At 38.5% G+C, this 21,624-nt stretch overlaps 1 protein-coding gene and 1 long non-coding RNA gene across 12 annotated transcripts in view; one reads left to right on the top strand and one right to left on the bottom strand.

The window, feature by feature from the left end:
* Positions 1 to 21,624, top strand: part of NPAS3 (neuronal PAS domain protein 3) — an 859,804-nt gene that overhangs the window by 665,802 nt on the left and 172,378 nt on the right. The gene's annotated exons all lie outside the window — the stretch shown is intronic.
* The window catches only part of LOC105728361 (uncharacterized), a 102,190-nt gene continuing 91,585 nt past the window's right edge, over positions 11,020 to 21,624 (bottom strand). Inside the window, exon 3 of the long non-coding RNA XR_001110006.2 lies at positions 11,020 to 11,205. This is a non-coding gene — a long non-coding RNA (uncharacterized LOC105728361). The remainder of the gene's footprint in view (positions 11,206 to 21,624) is intronic.

Consider the following 21,624-nt stretch of genomic DNA (forward strand, 5'->3'; position numbering starts at 1 on the left):
TTGTGCTCTTGAAACTCAGAGTGAGATGTATGCAAGAAATGTTTTACATGGGAAAGCATGCATGTCTCCTGAGGCTCAGTCCATAAGTGCTACATTGTGCCATCTTCATACACCAGACTCTCTCCTTCCTACATCGTTAATGTATTTGAGTAAGTGGCATCCTAATAGTCAAAAGAAGCCAATAGACCTCCCTAAGAATACAGAGCTATGGCTGCCACACAACACCAGGATTGTTGTAAAAAATCAAATCATTATGAAATACCACATGTTAACAGCTTTTGCAAACTCCCAATGGCAGGATAGGGCAGTGCTATTAGAAGTAGGGTGGTTGTGATTTGCTATTAGGAACACTATGAGCCAAACAGACCATTCTATGGTTGTGAGTTTTGCTTTTATTTGTTGTCATTAAACACATCTGACAACACCTGAATCTTGGATGTCTCACAAGGAGAGAAAACACAGAGGAAGAGGTGAGATGAGATGCCTACTTCGGAGGGGCAGTTAGGGGTAGTCTCAGACTGAGGGAGCTAAATATAAAATGAAAGGGGTGTCTTCCTTCCAGAGCTTATAAGCCCTCAGGAACGCTAACTCTAACACTACTGCCTCAAGGAGATACCAGTTAGTCACTCCCAACATGACTCATTTTCCTTGAATACATATTTTCCAGTTATTCTTGTGAACTAGAAGTAGATGTCTGTGAAAATAAATTTATCTGTTCAAGATGAAGAAGGCTAATTTTTTGCCTGTAAAAACTGCTTCATCATCAATGTTTTTGTGTTCAAGTGAAATTGGGCACATTGTATTGCTGTTTTAAAATGATAAACAAGATGATTATTTTACTTTTTTGTGAAAATGTATTTAACTCATCATTTACCTTAATATAATCTATTTTAAAAAGCTTTAAGAGAGAGGAAATCAATTAAAAATAAATGAATCATACTTTTAAAAAATTAAATTTGAACTAGTGAATATTTGAATAAATTTGGTCACTCTGGCAGAGACAGGAAACTGGGCAGCCTGGCACTGCAGACGCTGAGTGGCCAGAGGCCTACAGGCTGGGCTGCTGGGACCTGCCCCAGGTGACAGGTAGGGCTTGGGGTACCTGCAGCCATAGCCGCTGTGCACTAGTGTGCTGCTCCCCTCTTCTGAGGGGTCTGTTAGCTCTGGAAATCTAGGAGGCTGGCAGGGAGAAACAGTAGAAATTGGTCAGAAGGCCCCTGCCGGGGAGAATGAAACGAGGGAAAAAACAGCTCTTGTTGAATCTGGAGAACAGTGATGCCCCACTGTTCAGCTGATCTCTCTCTTTCCATTCACATTTGTGCTCAAAGTGTTTCAACACTTCCAGCTGAGCCCCTTCTTTATCACCGCCCACATTCTGCTTCCCCACGCCCTGAAACCTGTTGTCTTTTCACCCTCCACAGGCACAGACACTGTGTTCACCTCTCCAGTCACATCGACTTCCAAGCAGATGTTCTGTGGCAAAGTTACAAAGCATTTATGTCACTTTTTAAAATTAATCAAATTCTCCCTTGGAAGGATTTTAGTTCATCTGGCTTTAAAAGATATTATTGCTCAAAAACAAATGCTGTATATACTTGTTTTTAGAGATCTTTGTATGCCTCTTGTAGGTTCAGAGTTAGGGGTGCTGGGAGACTTCTAAAGTGTGGTATTTTAAAGTTGTTCTTAATTGTAAGGAACAAGCTTTACATTTGTGAAGAAGCAACTGAAACTTAGAACATATATCTGCTAAGATCAGATAACCTCCCTCCCGTAAATAGGTGATTTGGAGACTTCTACATTCTGTTTTTCCCGTAGAAACATGTGTATCCTAGGATGAGAAATCTGAGGCTTCTTTCTCTCATAATTTTTAATAAAGTAGAATCACTAGAGAAAGTATCAGGGCTTCTTAACTATTTTATTCCTTTCCTTTTCCTTTTAAATGCATAGAAGGGGTAGAAAAATTGCATCAACCTAAAAAAGAAAAAAAAAGCAGGTTTCTTAGAGCTTGCTGTTTTTATGTGTTTCATGTTTTATAATTCTTGATAGGATCAGGCAGTAATGTAGAGTAACTGAAAATTTAATTCAACATACATTTCAATGAGTGATTACTATGTTCAGATCAGCGGGGATTCAAATGTGTATAATATAAAAGAGAGATTTAGGTAGCCCAAACTCACACAGCTCATCAAATGGGCCAACGGTAGGTTCCTGCTCCTGGCCCTACAAATCCTGCCTTTCAGAAGAGGAGATACCCTGAGGCCATTCAGAATCTCTGGAACTGGATCTGACTCCAGAGGAAACAGATTCCTTGAGGACTTGTGAGCAAGACTGTGCTGAGATCAGGTGAGCCTTCCCCTTCCTGTATCGCTGAGAAGGTTGAGGTCCTAAGAAAGGAGTCTGTTCAGGTTCCCTTCCCCTCTCCCAATTGACCCTTCCAGCCTCATATTCCGAGATTTCTGTCATGTGTTCTCTGTGCCCTTCTCACACTGGACAATTTGCTGCCTCCTAACCACAGCTGGAGGCTTCTCCTCTCTTTTCTTTGCTGGTGCCACATTCTGCTCCTATTTCAGCATGGTCTCCTGGTGCTCCATCTCCTGCACAGGCAGTGTTCTGGCCTCATCCTTCGCTGTTCAGGGGAATTTTCCTGTCTCAGTGGCTTCCACTGGCCAAGGGTCTACCTGGACCAGCCTTCTCCCCTTTCTCCATCAGGCCACACTGCTCATTCTTCACACCCTCTTCCATGAAGCCTTTCCTAAACCCCCAGGGCAGAACTCTCAATTTACCTCTTTGTCAAAATCTATCCAATCTACAACTTCCTATTAAATGTATCTACTTTGGGATCCTTCGTTGACCTCAAGGTTCACAGGTCTCTCTTAGGAAGTTCAGTACTGCTTTGTTTGTATTTTCGTGTTGGCATTTTCCTTCTTCTCCTCTTAAGGGATAATTACATGTTGTCCTTCTTTTATTACCTCTGCTTGTCAGATTCCAAATTCCTTTAGGCTGGAAACTCACCATGTCCCCCATAACAGTCATCACCTAGTAGGCTTTGTCTCATGACTTGTGAAGCCTTCATGGGGTCCATCACAAAACTGAATTATGCAAAGCTGTTTTTTTAAAAAGGCTGGTAGAACCAAAGTTTATACATAGAGACTTATCACTGAATACAGATCTAGGTAAAAAATGTTTTATAGTCATTTCTTGCATGTTATTGGGAGATTCTTCAACCAATGGAAACTGTTCATGATTTGATTGAAGGGTAGTCGTTAAGCAACTCTAAGTTAGGGTGCTTATTGGGTTATAGTTCTTGATATCTCGTAGAGGCCCCAAAATTGTTGTAGAAGTAATTAATTGCAAAAGAGGCATGACAAAGCTACCCAGAGCTTTCTGCAGATAATTTTGAACCTATTAAGAATTTGAGAACCGTATTTGTGTAGAATATTGGTGGAGAGAGATGAGGATCCTCAGTACTGCCCTAAATCTCTTCTTTATGCCTTATTGGTGACATGGGGAGAAGAAAGAGCATAGCCCTGGAGAGGTGAGGATGGCAGGATGAGGGGTCCAGTCACTGTGTGTCTTGCAACCACACTGGTATTTTAAGTGGGAAATCAGCCTCGTTCAAGAACTGTATTCTTAGCCAGCATAAGCAGCTTAAACAGTGCTGGGGTCATACACCACAGCAGTTTAAAGCACTGTTATCAATTTGTTGACTATTTGAAGGTCAGAGCTAGAAATAAAGGACTCAAGTCATTATCTAGTTCTTCAGCCTCCAAACCCCAAATTTTAAGGAACAGAGGTTTTTTGAACCTAGGTTTTTTAAAATAATTGAAACTTTTTCAAATTTAATTAAAACATACTCAGAATACCTGTTTAGTCAAAAGTTATACATGTGAATATCTCTTCACCCAAATTCCTGAAGAATTTACTACTTAGCACTATGCCAAAAATTATTAGAGTACAGAGGAGCATATAAGAAGCAATGTAAGAAGTGTAGGAAAAATGAGCCATGAAAGTTGAGAGAGATGGGTGTGCAAAGATAAATTCATAGAAGAGGGTGCACTGTGATGGGGCCTTGAAAAACCTGTAGGAATTCTCTAAGTAGAGCTGAAAAAGAGGCCGTTCTAGGTGACAGGAGCATGAGGTGAAATGGGTACAAAGATGGCAAAGGGTAGCACATAGGACAATAAATAATCCACCATGGCCCAAGGGTTAGGTTCGAGTGGGGCAGTAGGCAATGTATCTCCAAAACTGACTTGAGAGAACTGTCAGTATGAGCTAAGAAGTTGAAACTTTACCTGGTAGGCAACAGGAAGTCACTGCATGTTTTCAAGTCAGGGAAAGGCATAAACTAAGTAGGACCAAGATCAATTTGGCTGTGGTGCAGAGGACGGATTACAGAAGCGAGATGAGAGGCAGGAAGATCAAGGAGCTGTGACAGTGGTGACCGTAGAGGTGGAAGGGCGGAACTGCAGCAGGGGCAGTGGGCTCGGAAAGGGATGAAGAAGGGGTAAGCCAGGGCTTGGGTGGTGATTCCATATCAAGAAAAAAAGAAGGAGAACTTGAAGGTCACTTCAGCGTGTCAGTCCTGGTGACTGACTCAGAAAATAGGAGTACCATGACCAGAAATACTAGCAGAAAGAGATTATTTCCACTGTGGTCCTGAGTTATCAGTTTGTTACAGATCTTTCCATTTCATGTGCCCTTTTGCTATAATAATTTGAGTAATGCTAAAACGTAGCATGAATCAACTTGTTTATTAGACGGGGACCTAGTGCATATTTAGATCTTGAACAAACTAAATGAGAATTAAGAAACGCAGGCTGAGAATCCCCATAGCCGTACATTCCTTTCCAGAGAGTCAGTGTCTGCCCTATATATCAACCTAGGTTGATTCACTAGATTATGGTCTTTAAAAGAAAAAGAAAAATACCCGAGGCAGAAATGTTACCCTTTTTATGGCAGTACTTTTCTTTGGCTTCTTGAACTTTTAAAGAGAATGTTGCTCTCAGGAGCACCAGTTCCTGATGAGCCCAATAGAAAGCCCATTTGCCCTTCACAAGGCAGCCATAGTGCAAGCATAGCTGGTGTCAATTTTTCCACTGCTCTTTTTGCCAATGTTTCCCATCCCTTAACTCAGCCTCCTGGGATGAAGATATTAGCTATTTTCCATGGCTTATTTACTCCTTGACACTTTTCTTAAGCCTGCCAACTCTGGGGCCAGTGTAGTCCTGACTTTGTAAGCTGGACAACTGGTCTGTTGGGAGTTGAGCTAGAAAGAGTCGATGCATTTTGCGGAGGCCACCAAGCCCTCACAGAATAAGATGTGACGTGCTTTGTATGAACTTATGGAACAGAGTTATACTACTTGCTCTGTTCTGAAAGATGTTCTTGACGTTTTCTTTATTGGTGAATGAATTTGTGTGTACCTTTGGCCACTTGCTGAGGTCAGGAGCCTGGGAACACCCTGTATTGCTCTACGGAAGTGCCAAGGTGGGAAGGGAAGGGGAGAAGGTGAGATCACACAAATCCAGACCAGTGCCCGGCTCGGCAGCTGTCAGACTCTGAAATCATACTTTCCCTCTTCTTTCTGACCTCACAGAAAGCAAGTAGTTGGGTTGCTGCTGGGATAGAACTGAACATTTTAAAATGCTTGCCTTGGTGAGGAGAGCGATCCTGTGCTTTTTGTTGGAATCTTACTCTCAGCGCAGAGGGACTGAGGTTAGAGCAACTCTTTAAAACCGCAACATTTTTGTTCAGAAATGTGACATGATTTGCAGGTGGTGACAACTGATTTGACGATGACCAGTGATTTAGGTCTACCTCTAATAAGTGAATTAATCTGAGCTAAAACATAGTGATCTGTCATGTTTAGAGATACCTCAACATCTGGCTGACTTGTCCTCTGTCAGCCGAGTTTGTCCTGTGCAAATCTTCTGTCAAGTGAGGAAAAGAACTGTGGGTAGAAAATTACATGGCAGTTTTAGAGTTAGTGATGAATTTTTCTCCCAACATACCAGCTGTGCCAGCAACACTATTTTTCATGGCATTAATCAAATATCTTGCCTGCAGCACCTTCACTTTCCCAAAGGCTAAAAGATGAATCTGTCAAAAAATTTCACTGGGATTTGCCAACAGCTTTTCTAAGCTCAAATACTAGTCCAGGCACCTTAGAAGTTTGAGCAAGGCTTTTAGGAATAGCCTTGGGGAGTTAAAAGCTGTATAGGGTAATTTTCCTTTACACTAAACAAAAAATCGAAGCCTCCATTGCAGCCAGCATGATCAAGTTTTCAAGTCTGGAAAAGGGCCAAACACTCAAGCTTTATTAATGTATTCCATTTACTGACTCATAGCAGAGTACTTTTTTGTATTTGGAATTTTGAAATTAGCAAGGTACAAGAGCAGTTGAAGGCCATGAGATGAACTCGCCTGCTCCTTGGGAAACAAAACCCCAGATGGGAGGAAATTTAGGCAGGCGGAAAGCCACACACCCGCATTCCCACAAAGACGCTGCCCACAGCTAAAAGTATTTACTGGGATTAAGATCTGTGAAGAGCTGATAGTTTTCATCACCTGTAACCTTTGTTATATCTCTCTTGCTTGCAAAATAAACATGGCACATTTGCTTTATGCCCATCGGAAGTAATGTGCTCTCCTGTTCCTTTTCAAAATTAATATACATTTTAAAGTAATCACTGGTGACACTGAGATTTGCTCTGAATGGCTGGGCAGAAGCTGCTACACTGATTTGAAGTGTAGAAAATCACAGGGATCAAGGGCTGTGCCACATTAGGCATCCTGGTACGAGTGATTTTTATAGTGTCTTCTCGTCACTGTTGATGTTTCTTACAAGACAAAGACCATTCTTTCATGCCTTAAATGGTAAAAAGAGGTCTCTAAGAGTCTGCCATTTCACTTCTCTAGCAATAGCCTCAAGATTGCTGAGCAGTTAAAGAAAAAAAGATGGGTGACACTTCCATCTCTCCACTAGTGACTGCATAGGAGCTCAGCAACAGCTCTTGGGCACAGTAACTCTGAAGTGCATGAGACACAGCAGAGACTCAACAAATTGTGAAGCAAGTGAAATCCTTGGATCAATTATTTAAAAAAAATTAAACAATGTATTTTCTCACATATCCATCGTGACCAGAGAGGCACCAAATCTTGTTCTGTGCATGTTTCAGGACAGTGGTCCCTAACCTTTTTGGCACCAGAAACCACTTTCATGGAAGACAGTCTTTTCATAGACTGGGGTGGAGGGATGGTTTTGGGATGACTCAAGCATATTTCATTTATTGTACACTTTTCTATTATTATTACCTTAAAATATATCATGAAATAACTATACAACTCACCATCATATAGAATCATTGGGAGCCCTGAGCTTGTTTTCCTGTAACTAGATGGTCCCCTCTGGGAGTGACAGGATCATTGGGCATTATATTCTCATAAGGAGTGTGCAACCTAGATCCCTCACGTGCAGGGTTCATAATAGGGTTCACGTTCCTATGAAGATCTAATGCTGCTGCTGATCTGACCATAGGTGGAGCTCAGGCGTAATGCGAGTGATGGGGAGCAACTGTAAATACAGATGAAGCTTCGCTGGCTTGCCTGCTGCTCACCTCCTGCTGTGTGGTCCAGTTTCCAACAGGCCACGATTGGTACTAGTCTATGGCCTGGTAGTTGGGGAGCCCTATATCGGGTTATCTACTCTAACCTGATTCTAGATTCCCATTCCATATATTTGATAGTGATGAAATGTTTCCCCACTATTTAAATGGGTGAATTTGCCACAGTTCATAAAAACTGGTAAGTTGCAAGTTACTTTTCTAGTAAGTGCAAATTGGATTAGCAATCAAACAAAGCAGACCTTCCATTGTTGAAGAAGGCTCATGAAGCGGAAGGATCTGCGTAAGGCAATAAAGGTGTGGAAGGAGAAGCAGTGAGGTGCTGTCAGTTGTGGGAACAGCACAGGGAACTGGTTCTCTAGTCCATTGGATTTCTTGTTCTTTGAAAATTCAGTAGTATCTGAAACCTTTAAGACTAGGCTTAATTTCTTTTTTTTACTGTTTCCACGTGTTCATAATCAACTTTAATGTATAGATACAATTTCTTTGATTCAGGTTTCAGTCTCACATTGAGACAGAAGTTCTTTAGCTTCTTTGAATCAGAAAAATCAGCTTCATATATCATATAAAATTTCTAACATTTGTGTGACTTTATATGCCACCTATTGAGAAAAATGAGTCATAATTTATAATTTACATTTCCTGTGAAATCCAAGGCCTTTTACCTTTGTCTATAGGTTTTGATCATATTTGCAAAAACTCATTAATGGAAGTATTTCTCTGTTCCTGAAGTAGACTGGATGAATAGGTTAGCCCATTATTGCTTGTCTCTGAATGTGCTCTTAAACTATATGAAATGAGACAAGACTGAGATGATTAAAAAAAAAACCCAAAGGGTGCCTTGATTAGATGCACTTTAGCACTATAAAGCAGTTTTCTTTTAATAATGGAAAGTGAAGAAAGTTTCATTAATTCAGACAAGGATGTATATGAAAGTAAATTTGGAGCCTTCTCTGTGTCTGTACGTGCACACATATGCTCTTTCTTTTAGAAAGCACGCACACCAGCAGGGATATTATGTAGCCTGCAACAATAAAATAGAAATGAAAGGGATGTTATTTTAAATCCACTCTTGTATACCCAAAAAAGGTGTATTATTGGGAAGGACTTTGATAGTGGTGTATTTTACAGTTTGACAACTTGGAACTTTGTAAACTGGCAATTGGGTATAGACGAAGATATCCATTTATCTCATATATGTCTTGTTGAGGCAAAGCTGTCAGAAGAAATCTTATCACATGGTGCCCCATTTGTTTTCTGTGGTGATTTATGATGGTTTTGAAAAGGTCTTGTGATCCCATAGGCTGCCACGATTCTCTGACTTTTCTCTGTCAATGGATCAGATTTTTGACATTTTCTGAGAGCATTCAGAAAAGATTTGATAAATCAGCTTGTGGTGTTTATTTTAATTGATCTGAGCCTCATTCCTTCAAGAATTCATCAACTACAGTGACAGGGTCTGGATGTGCTGCAGTGAAATGAAAGAATTGGGCCGGCCATGCTCCTATGGTGATGATATAGATATTTTGTTGAAAGTTTACGCGCACCGACGAGAAGATGTCATAACTAATTTAGTATGTTGTAAATCTTTTGACACATATTCTAATTCATAAATCTCATCCATCACATGTGATTCATGAAACTATAGACAACCTTTGATGAGAAGGTACTTCTGTCTCTGTTCCAAGTTCCTTACATTTTTCCTTATTCAAAAATAAATCATTCCAGAACAACAGAATTCTATTATGAAAATGGAACTGTAGAGGCCCTTCATTCCCTCACTTCTGCTCTCACACCCATAAAAAGAGAAGCTCTCTATTTGAAAAGAAAGATGTGTTTCTCTTAGAACAAGAATATAGAAGTGTATGTGCTGTGTATATGTGTGCATTCACAAAAATAGGTAAATATAGAGACTGATTTCAAAGAAATGGCAAAGATGAATGTTAACTATTCTTCTAGAATAAAATGACTTCAGATAAGACAGAGTATGTGAAAAAGTCTTCCTCATTTTAACTTTTAATTTGAAATTAATTTCAAAAATCAAAGGGAATAGACATAGACAGTTATAATGCACCAAACATTTGTTTTATGCCCATTCTTAGGTTTACTTGGCCTATGAATTTATTTATTTATTTATTTGGGCTACAAGTTGGCCTTATTGATTTACTCTATTTCAACTTGACTAGTGAAAAAACAGGCAATCATTTTTCTCAGAGTGTCAAATAACTAACAAAGGACGGTCCAGAGAATGATTGGTATAGCATCTGTTAACCAAGATCTCATGCCTGAGCAATCTAAAGCTAACATGAGGTTATATCTCATCTAACTAGCCTGTTAGAAAATTAGTAAGTCTGACCAGATATGAGAATGTTTTACCATTAGCAAAAACTTTGCACATGTGTGTTGTTACAAATGAGTCATTTAAGTGATTGGGTAACCAAAACTATACTAATGACCACGGCCTACGTCAAAGTTATTTAAGACTTAGTTGCTGCCCTGACAAACTTTCCAACTGCAATATGTGAGATGGTGAGACTGGAGATGAATAAAATAAAATTGAGATGGATGTGGACCTCTTAGAAAAATAAAAGAAGCCATATTTACAGATTCCTTGAAACATACTTTGAATTAGAAGGAAGTATCATAGAGGCTTGAAGAAAGGGTTAAATGTGATATTCACTTCTAAGTTTTGAGCATCTAAACTGTCAAAAAATACTGTTTGCCAGCTAAAAGATAGGGATGTTGAAGTGTTCGTGTAAAATCATATTAGATGAGTTTGAAGTCCAGGATTTCTTCTCCCTCTAGTTCTGATAGTCCACATACCTTGAATCATTATGTGTACATTTAATAATTATTTATGATAATAAGAGAACATAAGTGCATTTTCGTATTATAATGGAGGAATCTAATTTTATTTAACTATTTCCATACCCCTACCTTCGTGAAATTTCTTCTAGAAATAGCTCGTCAATCCCAAAATTGGCTAATATGCATTTCATAATTATCTTTCCCTTCTGATAGATGTGGTAGCAATCTGTAGATTACCTCAAAGTGAGCAATAAACAGAGAATAAGAAATAAAAGACCTGGATAACTCACAAATTAGAGAAATATCTCTTTCCTTATCAAAACCTAAATAAGCAAACTGCAAGGGGTAAAAGAGTAAGAGAAGAAAAAGACATAAGTAAATGCGAAATTCACCTTCATTCCAACACACACATCCTCTCTTTTTGAAGCAGTCAAGTTTAGAAATGAAGAAACTCTGACAGGGGAAAGGTCACTCAGAAAAAGACACAGTGCAAAATGCCATGTCTGTAATGGAGAGTAATTTGAAATAAACTCCTGCTTGAAGCCCATAATGAGAAAGAAAAGAAACAAAGAGCCAGAAAGGTCCAGTGTCAGAATTTAAAATAGGTAAATTTTAATGACTCTGAAAGGCACAATGAATGACCAGTATCCACCAGTCTGAGCAGACATGATGTGAAGTGGCAATCTGCTTCACCCATTTCTCCTCCCAAATTTTCTGCTCCTGATGTTCAGAACCACTGTTCCCAGTCTCAGAATTCTTTGATTACCAGTCGGTTCTAAGAGCAAAGAAATAAACATTAGTTAGATACAACAGATCAAATAAAGTCTACTGTGTCCAAGATTGGGTTGCATCAGTAAAGTAGAACCATAAGAAAGCAGCTTTCTTTAAAGCTAACAGGAAAAATAAACTCTCAAAAAAAAAAAAGTCATTTTATAGAAAGTGCTAGAAACATTTACTATAATCTTTAACAGCTTTCTACTGTGCCAACATGATGAAGTTACTAGTCCCTTGATAATTCAGGCAACCATATAGAATTCTGTTCTTTACTTGACTGCCTGCCAATCGAAACAATTGATAATGAACCTGATGTTTCCCTCATAAGAAAATAAAAAGAAATAGTAAAAGGATCAAACACTCAAATTCTACAGATTTGACAGATCTGTAAACATTGATCGCCTCCCAAAGACATAAATAATATGAATGTTGTTGTAGCATTAATAGAAATTTTAGATCCCATTGAGTTTGCCCAAGTGTTGGCCTTAGTTAATTCCATCCAGATTGCAGCTCAGGAAATGTATTGAGACGCAAATATGGTGCATGTGGTTTATCTTTTCACCGATTATACAAATTTCATCAAATTGTAAAAAGCTTTGATGTCTCAAGCTGTTCCATTTTCAGAGTTGAGAGTAAAAATGAAAGAAGGGAACTTGCTATAAAGAAGAACTCTGCAGAGATTTTTTTTTTTTTTTTTACCCCTATCAGTCAAGAATGTGTTAAGTAATTCTACTTGCCTGGCACCCAATACCATGCTAGGTATGTTTGGTGAGACACAAACAAGGGCTTGGAAATGGGATAGCATCCCAGTAAACCTTCAGCTTCTTGTATTATCCTTACCACCACTTCACACTCCTGCATTTTTGGACCTTAAGATCTAGTTCGGGGGTAAAATATCAAGACCTACAATAACATGAAGGGAACAGTTTTATAAATCATAAGTGCATGGCCAAACTGGACTGTGAATCCAGAGAAGGAGGCTCGTACAGTCAAGGAAGGCTTCATGGGGAGAGTCTGATCCGTCCAACTGGAAAGTAGTAACAGTAAAAATATTCAGCTCAATATTGTGCGAAACATTCTGCTCATAAAGAAAAGTAGAGAAATTCAGATCAGCCCACAAAGTAGAATGGACAATGGATGACAGTATCCCAGTAAACCTTCAAATTCTTGTCTCTTCCTTATTACCTCTTCCCACCCTGCTTCCCCTGCAGTCAAAGTAAATGACAATTTAGGCCAAAATAACACTGGAGGCATATTTGACCACACTCTATAATACATCAGCATTTGGACACAGCTTCACGGTACATCCAGAGTCTCACTGCTTCTCAGCTGCCACTGTCATCCAGGTCACATCATCTCTCTTTAGATGTCTATGGCAGCCACCTAATGGTTGCCCCTGCTTTCTCTCTTGACTCCCAACCTCACAACCACAATGGTCCTGTGCATACATAAGTCAGATCTTGTCACTTCGTTCCACCCTCTCCAAGGCTTTCCCATCTTAGAGAAAAAGCCAAAATTGTTACAAGTCTTTTGGGCCCTCTGTGACCTACCAAGGCCTCCTCCCCTCACACCTTTTATTTCTCTGCTATTATCTCCTCTTATTTCTTCATCTCTCGCTACAATCCAGCCATCCTGCCTCCTCACTGGGCTGCCCTCTCTTAATAATTCAGGCAGCCACATACGATTTTGTTCTTTACTTGACTGTCTGTCAATTGAATCAGTTGATAATGAACCTCATGTTTCACTTGCAAGAAAATTAAAAAGAAATGCTAAAAGGACTCCCCAGGTACTCCCATTTCCTCTGCCTGGAACACTCTTCCCAGATACAGCATCGCTTGTTCTCCTCTTCCAAGTCTTTGTTGAAATGTAACGTGCTCTGCGGGCTTTCTCAGACTACCACATTTAAAATTGCAAACTTCCTCCCCCAAGCTCCCTGACACCCCTAAACCACTCTCTGACTTTACTTTTTTCTATAGTACTCACCACCTACTGGCATACCATATAATTCAGTTACTGGTTTGTTTATTGTCTGTCTTACACTCTCCTGGGATAAGGAAACTTGGTATTGTTCCCTGAGATAACCCGTCACCTAGAACAGCATGTGACAGATATGAGGTGTTCAATAACATTGGTGGAATCAGTGGATTGTGGAGCTAGAATCAAGATTACCATATCAAAAGATGATGCTCTCCCCAAGTTGTGTTGCATTTGGTTTAGGACACAGGTTCCTAACCTGGGACATGTGGATAGGATTTGGGGAACTGGTGAATCCCTGAAATTGATTTAAAAAATGTTATCGACTTCTTTTGATTTAGGTGAAGTTTTATAACTTTTATGAGATTCTCAGAGGTCCTTGACATAAAGACCAAAGAGAACCAGTGGTTTAGAATGCCCTCAAAGCACTTGGGAAGAACTATGTAGGCTTTTTTTTTTTTTTTTTTCATTTTATTAATTAGAGCAGAATATTAATCATCTTGATACATAGACATTGATACATAGAAAAAAGTTTTAAATTGTGTTTTCACAAATCCAAAACATCCTTATATTTTGGTAAATTGTGCCAGCCTCAGTTTGAATGAAAGGACCAGCTGTCAGTTAACTCAAAGCAGTCAGACCAGCAAAGGCCTCATTGAATCATCATTTCTTTAATTCTCTCAGTTTTGTGTGTCTGGTTTACACACACTCTTGTCAATGTGTTGCCTTGAAACTATTTTCTGCCTACTCCTTGCATGTATGTGTGCACAGTACGTATTTGTTTATTAAATAAATTAATATTGAATGAATACAGTCACAACTTGGATAACTACCTATGAGGTATTATATTAAATTAGTGATAAAATCCATATTGTTTGATTTCCAATCCAGTGTGTTTTCTGTTTGACTGTGTAGGGTCTTTCTTAGTGTGAGACGACCTTTTATTTAATTAGAAACATAAATAATGTGCCAACAATGTTTTTGTTATCGTCTTGGTCTTACTGTGGACCTAATTGGTGACCTCGGCACTTGCTCTGCTTTGATTGCTTAAATTTTAAAATGGGAATAATATAATTACCTTGTTGTCTTGACTAATTAAAATATAAAATACAAATTGGCCTAAAAGTCATCCCAAACATCACCAGCTTATTTTAAATACTGAGCATAAAACCATAGGCGTAAACATGACAGCAGAGGCCACTTTTCCGGTTAGTCAACATATAGGAGATTGTGAGGCAAGTAGGGAAAAATCTTTCCTTTGCTGTAAGAGCAGGGGAGCTGCTACCTTGGTTTGCTTGTGACCAATGGGATGAATCCCTTTGAAGAAGCTGCAGGAGAGTTTGGGCTGATTAAAGACACAGAGATACTTTAATGAAATTCTCCACACTGGCTTGTTTTTGGTGAACAACTGTATCCAGCAGAGGAGGTAACAAAGTGGGTGTTAGAACAAGCTTTGCCCAAAGATATCTAGATGTTTCTATCTGGCATTATTCCAAAGGCAAGATGAAATAAGTGGTTAGATATGTTGTTAAAGAGATTGATGTTATAAACTATTTTTAAATTTCCTCTGATTAATTATATAAGCAACATAGTTCTTCACCAAAGATAACACTGAGATAGGGGACCAGATATTAGCCCAGATTGTCTCTAGATAATAATAACATTTGGGTATAAAGAATGGAAAATGATAAAGCGATAGGGGAATTCGTGATTTTTTCAATCTATCAAAAAGTGAAAGGCTACTGGAATCATTTATAAAAGTAAACTTTATTTTCTCACTTTCATTTTTTCTATCTTCCATTTGTGGGCTTATAGACTTGTAAGAGAATGAAAGGATCTTAAATGGTTAACCAGTGATAAAAACAGAATTGTCAAAGAGAAATTAACTGGCCAAGATACTTGGCTAGATAATAGCAAAACCAGAACTACAATCCAGAACTTCTGACTTCTAGCCCTTCCCTCTTTGCATTTATACATTTATGTCAGGATCGTTCTGGCAGTACTTTCTCCCACATCGTGTGTGTGTCCATGCTGAGAGAGACAGAGACAGAAGGAGAGGGAATGAAAATGAATATGAATCTACAAACATCTAAAATTTCTTATCTTATTGAAAGTAATATTTGTATAAAATTTACCTTTGGAGGGGGACCGTATGTGGTTACAATATTGAGTTCCAGAAATGGTCACTGCATTTCCCAAAATTTGCCTTTCTCTTACAGATGATAAGTAAATATCCCAAATGTTGAATATATATGTAATTCAGTTTTCTTGTACAAGATGTTTTACAAGACTTTAAAAATTATCTAGGGATGTATACCTCCCACTGTGTTTGAGGCAATTAATACTTAACACCGTTAGCAATATTCCCAGGGTGATTATGAAACATAGACTATTGGGCCATCATTAACTAATTGGGAAAGATAGCATCATGGAAGCACAGAATGACAACAGCATTCAATGTTTGCTACCTTGTAATAAAATAATGACACTGTTCACTTGTTAACAAATATTTACTGAACACCCACAATGTGACAGACACCATTTTACGTTTTGGGGCTATACCAGTGAAAAAAGCAAAGCTTCCTGCCCTCATGGAGTTTATGTTCCAGTGGAGGGAGATAGACAGTAAGTAGAAAAGACAACCAAATACATCAGTTTTTTAGTTCTTTAGGTTATAAGCAAAAAGGGAAAAGAAAGAAAAAAAGTATATAGGAGAAAAGGAATTGGGAATGCCATGAAGTGGGAGTGGGGCTTGTAGTATTAAATATTAATATGTTTGTGAAGGATATTATACTCAAAATTTCTTGCCAATATATCTTCTGTAATATTAACATTTATTCCAAGCCATGCAAAGCATCAAAGAATTAGAGTATGTATTATATATATTGATACTATATACATATGCATTACTGTCACATAAAAATTCAATAGACATGTGAATTTTTATTCAGAGAGGATGGAGAGAAACTGGACAATCTAAAATTACAAAGTTTCTGTCAAGTAGCAGTTTTAATAAACATTTTCAATAAGATCCATGGGAATCCATGCTGGATCACAGCATTGTTGAGGAAACTGATCTAAGATAACAAATGTGAGATCATGAGGAAGATTCCTCACATAATATACAAATAAAGTTGTTTTTCTTAGCCTAGAGTACTGAAAAAAGATATATTCTGATGCCTTCTTCAGACACAGTTCAAGCTTTTACCTTTGTGAAGTTCCAAGAACCTTGGCAATTTGGGGTCCTAGCTAAAATACTGTTCACTATTTCTATATCAGGATGCACCTAACTGAAAAAAATTAGATTTTAAAAAATCCATGGGTTATTTTATTCAGGGGTCTAAGTTATATCACTGATCTTGAGTCACTACAGCATAGACCCCAATTGCAGATTCTCACATAATAGCTGAAGAACTTTCAGTTTCTCTTAGAGCAAAGGCAGCCTTATTTAAGGTGGTTGAAGGTAGCCAGCTGATTCTCTCCATCCTGAAGGTTTTTCACTCACATAACGTTGCAAAATTTCCTATAGAACATCAACAACCAAAAGGAGGAAGATCAGGGTAAAAACATATTAGAAAGCTATCTATTTATATAAGTTAGCGTTGGTGAACACATCTGTGCCTATGTTCCAAAACAAATTCCTTTTCACTATGCTCTAGAAGCAAAGCACATCTGGGTGTGCTGTGTTTCACTGGATGTTCACAGAGATACTGATGAATCGACCACTTAAGAGTTTTCCTTTTCAACAAAGAGATGTCCAAACAACCATGTAAATAAACCCTCAACAAAATATCTTATCAGCAGTGTATTTATTGGCCCTCAGACTTGACCCAAGAATGTGAACATGGTGAACGAAATTCCTTGACCACACCAGTTATGAGTGGTTTTAGAGTTCACAGTTTGGAAGTTGAATTTACCTCTTTGCCATAAATCCTATATGACAGAATTCTCTAATATGCTGTGTTGTGAAGCTTATGGAAAAATGGTTTGTTATCTCTTTGTCTTACAGTTTAACTCCCATCTTTGAATTCTCAATAAGATTTCTTATTAAAAGAGTAAGATTTCTTTTTAAAATCAATATGATTTTTTATGGAGATCTGCTTATAAGCATTCAAGGGGCATACAGCTCAGATTTTTAATAGAATATTTAGGATTCCTAGATGTATCACAATGGGCTTCTCCAAAGGATATTCAGTTTGTCAGATATTCAGTATGCCAGGACACAGGTTGGAGAACTGTGAAGAAAATTTAAAGTCAATGAAGAAGGTAGCATTTGGGGGCTTCAGGGAGTACAAAGATAATTGTGGATCAATTGTGCCAGACAATTTGAAGCAACTTAAGACTGCCGTCAGTACTTTAATTGTTTCTGCTGCAGAGTTTGAAAGAGCATTTAGTTCAGTGAATGATGTGTTAACACCTAGTTGCGATGCTCCGTCCATTAGTTGCATATCATCTTTGTCTTTTTATTAAGCTGGTTGGTCCACTGTTCCATGTGTTTAAGCCCAAAGATCATGTCAAGAAGTGGCTTGTAAGTGGCAGCTTGAAAGCCGGAAATTGTAGAAATGTGACAAGAGAAGCTCTCTGGCTCTTCTGTCTTTCTTTTATTTTATTTGAAGAGTTTGAACTGTTTCCCCCTCCTTAAGCCTGGGCTCCTGGGTATTGAGAGAGTAAGAAACTATACAATTTTCTCACGTAATGAAATAGAGTGAAACAAGATCATGCCAGCACTAAGTTCAGTAACTTTTTCACTTTTGGGAAATCAATAATACCTTCCCCATGAACACCCAATGCATAGTTGATAGAAAACCGTGTGGATCTCTCTAAGGAATTGTTAAGGACCCCTTGGAGTCTATCAGTGATATGTCAAGAAGGCATATACATTGCTATAGGAAGAATGAGAAATAAGTGAGGATCATTATCAGAATTGCCCTTTCACATTAGAGTTTGTTCTGATGAGAATTCATCCATCTACTTTGGTGCCTGCACTTGAAACAGAATTTTGGTTTGCATCCTGGGTACCCTTTTCTATAGGGTGTGTATGAACTTGAAAAACTTACGGACTGAAGAAACTAATGATAGCAGCATGGCTTGTACTCCTCAATAGTTTATATATTTTTTATATTTATATATAAATATAAACATATTTATATATATTTTTATAACATATTCCCTCTAGTCTCTCATATATTCTCGTTTTCTCCAGAGGAAAGATTCTTAGAAACTCACCATTGAATGATCCTTATTTCTCCTTGTCCCAAATTTAAGGGACGGCATTGCAGACGCAGTATCTTCTGTTGAGTCCATCGCCGTTTGTTTTTCTATGGTTTTTTTTTTCAGTTTTCATACCTTTTTTATTCTAGCACTAGACCTGAAAACCGACATCACAGGACTCAGTAGCTTGTGACTTCAAACAACAGGCATTCGAATTCAAGTGATGATAGATAGCTCATGATTAAAATATCTCTTTTCTTTGTGCAATGAGCCAGCAAGATTCTTTGAGAGCATTTAAACTCTAATGCTATCATACTTCAGCATTCTTTAGAATTCTTCACATCCACAATTTCTCAAGAGAGGGTATTTAGCTGTCCAGATTCTCATCGGTGCTGTTGTGTTCAGCCATAACCTTGAACTATGCCTGGCTTTTCTTTATTCCCTTCCAGGACATATTCCTGGAGTTCCTATTTACTTTGTCTCCCCACATACATATATATTCACAGAGAGAAAGCACCATTTATACCATTACCAAGTCAATTTTGAGTTTAAATGTCTTTCACTTGAAAGTCTACAGGATTTTGATCTGTTTGATTGGGGTGGATATTTTGAGTGGGGGTCTCTTCTGCACAACTTGCAGAAAAGCTCTGTCTCCTTGATGATAAGTTTCTCAGAGTAAAGGAAGAAAAGAGAATTTCACTTATTGAATATTTAATTCTGGACAGCAGTTTAATCAGGACTGGGATTTGGGCAACGGCTCCAGCCCCCTCCTAACTTAGTACAGTTTCAGTTCTTAGTATTCCTTAATTATCCCACTGAGATGTTTGAGAAGCAACTAGTAGTAAATGAACTTGGCAAATCAGCTATTACCCAAGTAATGAAATACAAATACATATGTTTGACAATTCTGCAGGGAAATTTTTTAAGCCAGGATTCTCAATGGATTGTATTGGCCAAGAGAGGAAAAAACAGGTGTTGTTATCAAACCATATCTACAAACAATTTGACAGGAGTTTTAAAATAATGCACAGATTCTCTTGCCGTGAATTCCAAACGTGTCAATTAACCTATGGAGAATCCTGATTGTCAAATAATGAATCAATATATGCCCCCCAGGATGGAGAAGGGAGGGCTTGCTGTGACGTCGGGTTAAATATTCAAGGCTTTCTCCCAAACAGTATATCTAAGGATGCATATCAACTTCACATCTAACCTCAAACAAAGCAGAGATCAGCTCTACTGAGAAAATTGATTTTATTCAACAGTAAGGCAAGGGAAATTAGTAAATTCAATATTTGTAGAAAGAAAATAAGCGAAGCCAGCTATTCCTGGTGGTCTGAGACTATTCTTTGTTTTGGTAATTATGCCTTTATATTTTAGGGCTCCTATTTACATTTTCAGAAGGGCTTGAAATAGTTCATGCACCAGGCGTCCCCCTGAGCATCCAGGTTCTTCCTCTGTGCAACAATAAAGTTGTCCCTGGACCAATACAAATTGAAAATGAATCCTAACTTTATAGAAAGCGCTGCTTTGCTTCCCTCATTGTTTGGAGCTTCTTTAGAGCTGAATCACAAACTAATGATCTCCACTGCAGCCAGGTCCTTGGTGTGATAGTATCTCATTGTAGTGGAGCCCACATTTACATAATGTGTAGTCTAAAATACCTTTGAGTTCAAGAATAGAACTATGGAAAATAATTTTATCCTAGTTTGCGTGCACCCGGATTGTAAGACACAGGCAGAAATACAGCAACGGGATGAATTTACTAATGTTTGCTATTGGATGGTAAGCCATTCTAAAGCTATGAAAGCCTTCAAAACCCCATAGGTCTCCATTTTGCCATTAGCCATACCAGTTTAAACAGTCTGCTGCAAGAAATATTGACAGGTCAAGTACAGCTGGGAAGAGCACGTGTCCCAGTGGCCTTTACACTGACAGTTTCTCCCACATTAAAGAGTTAACTAGCAGCCAACCAGCTCGAAGTGGGAGCTAATGAATGAAATGGAGATTGATATAGACTCTCTTTGGAGGTGCATCGATCTGTATCTTGTGAACTCAGCTTAGGAATTCTGCAGGCAGCATTGCCTGAATAACCCTGGCATGGTGCCCATTAGCAAATAACTCTTTTAATGTTGGTCTTCAATTGATATATTTATTGTATTGCATATTACAGTGACCCTTCCCTACACCGTGTTTGTATTTGATGGTTGTGGTAACAAGCTAAGGGAAGGTTCAGCAGCAGGATACATTTGAGTTTGGGCAGTATCAAAGAAATATTTAATTAATTGCATCCTTCATTTGCATGTGTTGCATGAAAAAGGTCTCTTGGGCACTGAATCCTCTTCCTTGCTGTCCAGCTAGCAGTAGTAGTAGTGAATCTGTCGAATATGATCTGAGACGTTGGCATAGACACTATCTCTTATGATGATTTCACATTGAAAACAGATTGTGAAAGACTGGTTAGTCTTACAAGCTCTAATTAACTATATTATCTGTGTAACTGATAACTAGCAGAAGACGGCAAAGGTAATCCCTTCTTAAAGAACTAGTTGGTGACCTTCTAGGTGTTGACCAACTTTAGTCATACCTGAGTGGGTTCTTTTCATTTAACAGTTGTTCTCTAAGATCAGTATTCATGTGGATCACCTCAGGAGCTTGTGATTCAGGATGTCTGGGTTGGGGCCTGGAAATATGCATTTTAAGACTAATAGTTTGATACAGGTGGTCTTCAGACTATAATTTTTAAAATGTTGACTTAATACATTAGCAGGAGACACTGAGAAGACACTGGGTCCAAAAATGTGAATTGCTAAAAAGTTAACTGCAGTCGTTAAGACATTTGCTTCACCTCAATGATCTATTTTATCTATGGGTAGCTGAAGTCTCCTACCGCTGGAGCTGGAGCTGGAGCTGGATTCCATTTGCCATCCTCGCCACAGAGTCTATGGTTTTGGCCTTTTCGCCTCCCCACAGGTCTACAGATGCAAGTCCAGTTCAGAATGCACAAGAGGTGCTGCTTTACCTGCACAGCTCTCCACATTCCTCCATTGCCTCTTAACTACTCATGCATTCATGCAGAGGAAATGCTCTTTTTTTTTTTTTTTTTTTTACCAACTCATACTGGAGAATATATCATCATGCTGGATTGAAATTATTGTTAATATGCCAAACTAATGTGCTAAAAACTGCCCTCAAGAGATGACCTAGGCAAGCCAAATACCTTCTTTTCTAGGAA

This window comes from Aotus nancymaae, unplaced genomic scaffold (genome assembly GCF_030222135.1).
Source record: "Aotus nancymaae isolate 86718 unplaced genomic scaffold, 86718_ANA_hifiasm-v0.15.2.pri h1tg000062l, whole genome shotgun sequence".
NCBI lineage: Eukaryota > Metazoa > Chordata > Mammalia > Primates > Aotidae > Aotus > Aotus nancymaae.